This window comes from Phocoena phocoena, chromosome 1 (genome assembly GCF_963924675.1).
Source record: "Phocoena phocoena chromosome 1, mPhoPho1.1, whole genome shotgun sequence".
In the NCBI taxonomy this organism is placed as follows: Eukaryota; Metazoa; Chordata; class Mammalia; order Artiodactyla; family Phocoenidae; genus Phocoena; species Phocoena phocoena.
The window spans coordinates 81,607,768-81,612,116 of record NC_089219.1 but is presented as its reverse complement, the minus strand read 5'-3'; positions in this window follow the sequence as shown (position 1 = coordinate 81,612,116).

Genomic DNA, 4,349 nt, shown 5'->3' with positions numbered 1-4,349 from the left:
CGATGAGAGAATTTATCATTAATGGATGTTGAATTTTGTCAAATGCTTTTTCTGCATTATTGAGATGATCGTGTGATTTTTATCCTTCCTTTTGTTAATGTGGTGTATCACACTGATTGTGGATACTGAACCATCCTTTCATCTCTGGGATAAACCCCACTTGATCATGGAGTATGATCCTTTTTATATATTGTTGGATTTAGTTTGCTAATATTTTGTTGAGGATTTTTGCATCTATATTCATCAGAGATACTGGCCTGTAATTTTCCTTTTGTTTAGTGTCTTCGGTTTTGGCATCAGGGTAATGGTGGTCTTATAGAATGAAATTGGGAGTGTTCCCTCTCCTTCAATTTTTTGGAATAGTTTGAGGATAGGTATTAGCTTTTCTTTTTATGTTTGGTAGAACTCCCCTGTGAAATTGGTCCTGGATTTTAGTTTGGTGCAAGTTTTTTTTTGGTTACAAATTCAACTTCACTAGTAGTGACTGTTCTGTCCATACTGTCTGTTTCTTTTTGATTCAGTTTTGGAAGGGTGTATGTTTCCCAAAATTTGTCCATTTCTTCTGGTTTGTCCCATTTATTGGGATATAATTGTATGTGAGGTAAAATTGACATTTAAAATTATATTAGTTTCAGGTGTATAACATGATTTGATATTTGTATATGTTGCAAAATGATCATCACAGTAAGTATACTTAACATCCATTACCATATCATTCTTGTAATGGGAGCTTTCAAGATCTACTCTTAACAACTTTCAAATATGCAATACAGTATTAACTATAGTCACCATGCTTTACATTGCATCTCCATGACATATTTTATAACTGGAAATTTGTACCTTTCAATCCCTTTCACCCATTTTGCCCACCCCCAACACCCTGCCTCTGGCAACCACCAATCTGTTCTCTGCACCTATTAGCTTATTTTTTAAAATAGATTCCATCTATGACCTTTTTTAAAAAAACAGATTCCACTTATAAGTGAGGTCATACAGTATTTGTCTTTCTCTGACTTACTTAGCATAATGCTCACAAGTTCCATCCATATTGTCACAAATGGCAAGATTCTCTTATTTTTTATGTCTGAATAATATTCCATTGCATAAATATATATATTACATCTTGTTTACCCATTCATCCATCAATGGGCACTTTGGTTGTTTGCATATTTTGGCTATTATAAATAAGGCTGCAATGAACATAGAAGTGCATATATCTTTTTGAATTAGTGTTTTCATTTTGGGGGATAAATAGCCAGAAGTGGATTTGCTGGATCATATGGTAGTTCTACTTTTAATTTTTTGAGGAACTGCCATACTGTTTTCATAGTGGCTGCACCAATTTACATTCCCACCAAAACACCACAAGGGTTCCCTTTTCTCCACATTCTTGCCTACACTTGTTACTTGTCTTTTGTGGTTTTGATTTGCATTTCTCTGATTAGTGATGAGCGTATTTCCATGTGCCTGTTGGCTGGCCATCTGTATGTCTTCTTTGTAAAAAATGTCTCTTTAGATCCTCTGCCCATTTTTAAATGATTTTTTTTTTTTTTTTTGCTGTTGAGTTGTATGACTTTATATATTTTGGATATTAACCCCTTATCAGATATATGATTTGCAAATATTTTCTCCCATTCAGTCAGTAGGTTGCATTTTCATTTTGTTGATGGTTTTCTTTGCTGCACAGAAGCTTTTTAGTTTGATGTAGTCCCATTTATTTTTGGTTTGTCAAATCCAAAATATTGCCAAGACTGATGTCAGGGGCTCACTGCCTGTGTTTTCTTCTAGGAGTTTTATGGTTTCAGGTCTTATGTCCAAGTCTTTAATCCATTTTAATTTTTGTGTAAGATGTAGACAGTGGTCCAGTTTTCCCAAAACCATTTACTGAAGAGACAGTTCTTTCCCCATTTGTATATTCTTGGCTCCTTTGTTGTAAATTAACTGACCATATATATGCATGGGTTTATATCTAGGCTTTCTGTTGTTGCATTGATCTACATGTCTGCTTTTGTGCCAGTACCACACTGTTTTGATTACTATAGCTTTATAATGTAGTTTGATATCAGGGGTGTAATGTCTCTGGCTTTGTTCTTTTTCAAGATTGATTTTGCTATTCAGGGTCTTCTGTAGTTCCATAGAAATTTTAGGATTATTAGTTCTATGAAAAATGCCATTGGAATTTGATATGGAGTGCACTGAATCTGTAGATTGCTTTGGTAGTATGGAATTATTTCTAATAGCTTTATTAAGATGTAATTTATATACATTACATTCAACCTGTTTTAAGTGCACAAATACTTTTAAAGTTTATAAAATTGTGCAAAAACCACAATTGTAGAACAGTTTCATCACCCCAAAGAGATCCCTGTGGCCATTTGCAGATGATCTCCACTCCCATGTAACTACCAATTTAGAATCATCTGTTTTACATATTTTCCTTTTCTGTCATTTCATTATAAATGGAATCATACCTTATATGGCTTATGTGTCAGGCTTCTTTTACCTAGCATGATGTTTCTGAGGTTCATCCATGTAGTAGCATATATCAGTATATTCTATTTTACAAATTTTTTGTTTACCCATTTGCAGTTGATGGCCATTTGGATTGTTTCCACTTTTTCACTAGTATGATCATGTTATGAACATGCACCTACAAGTCTTTGTGAACAGTTTTCATTTCTCTTAGGATGGAACATTGAATGGAATTGCGGGGTCATATGGTAAACTGCTTTTTTTTTTGCAGTACACAGGCCTCTCACCGTTGTGGCCTCTCCTGTTGCGGAGCACAAGCTCCGGACACGCAGGCTCAGTGGCCATGGCCCACGGGCCCAGCTGCTCCGCAGCATGTGGGATCCTCCCAGACCGGGGCACGAACCTGCGTCCCCTGCATCGGCAGGTGGACTCTCAACCACTGCACCACCAGGGGAGCCCTTAACTTTTTAAGAAACTGCCAGATCACTTTCCAAAGTGGCTGAATCATTTTACATTTCCACCAGCAGTGTATTAGGGCTCCAGTTTCTCCACATCCTCAAGAACACTATCTTTGTCTTTATTGTAGTCATCTAGTGGCTGTGAAGTGGTATCTAATTTTGGTTTTAACTTGCATTTCCCTAACGACTAGTGACGTTGAGCATCTTTTCATATGCCAAGCCATTTGGATATCTTCTTTCTGAAATATCTATTCACATTTCTGCCCACTTAAAAATTGAGTTGCCGTATTTTTAAGAATATGTAATCTGGATGTCATTTATAAAGTATGATTTGAAAATATTTTATCCCAGTCTGTGGTTTGTCAATTTGTTTTCTTAATGTTTTTCTTTTTCTATTATGTAAGTTTCAGATGTACATTGCTCAGGACCACTTTATAGCATAGCCATCTTCTTTAAAAGAATAAAGACTAGACTTCCAAAAGGTTTCATCTTAAATTGTATTTATTTTTATAAATTATTTATTTTTGGCTGTGTTGGGTCTTCATTGCTGCCTGCGGGCTTTCTCTAGTTGTGGTGAGCAGGGGCTACTCTTCCTTGTGGTGCATGGGCTTACTGCGGTGGCTTCTTTTGTTGTGGAGCACAGGCTCTAGGCACTCGGGCTTCAGCAGTTGTGGCATGTGGGCTCTAGCGCACAGGCTCAGTAGTTGTGGTGCACAGGCTTAGTTGCTCTGCAGGATCTTAGTTGCTTTGTGTGGGATCTCCCTGGGCCAGGGCTTGAACCTGTGCCCCCTGCATTGGCAGGTGGATTCTTAACCACAGCACCACCAGGGAAGCCCTAAATTGTATTTATTGACCTAATTCTTCACTGTTCTTTAGAATCCAGAGTTCGACTATGAGGCTAAAATGGGACTTTTCTCAATTTTCTGGTCAACTGATATGATAGGTGTAATAATCCAGAAGAAATAGGTCATTATATTTTCTTGAAGTTTCAACTTAAGATTTCAGCTTTCATTTTCAAATAAGTAGAAATACTATATCTTGTATCTAGGATGCAAGGACTTGGTTATCCTTGTTGGAATAATGGTTCTCCTCTATCTGGTGAAGTCACTCTGTCCGGTGGTGACTGATAAGTAGCTCTAACTGTACAATTTTATTGTGGCTAGAATTCCAGAAATGGTCAATGTAAGTTCATCTATTTGGTCTTCACGGATTACCTGTGAAACAAAAAAGGACACCTGAATAAGACACCTAAAATATTTTTACCAGTTTTGGGGAATACTGTGTTGTCTCCCCAATATACATTCCATTTTCCCCTATTATGTAGCAACAGTGGGTTGGGTAGAATAAACCCAGCTTCATATTCAGCTTGAGGGGTAGGCCCTGATAGGTCTAGGTCAATTAGAAAATCCTCTTCTCTCT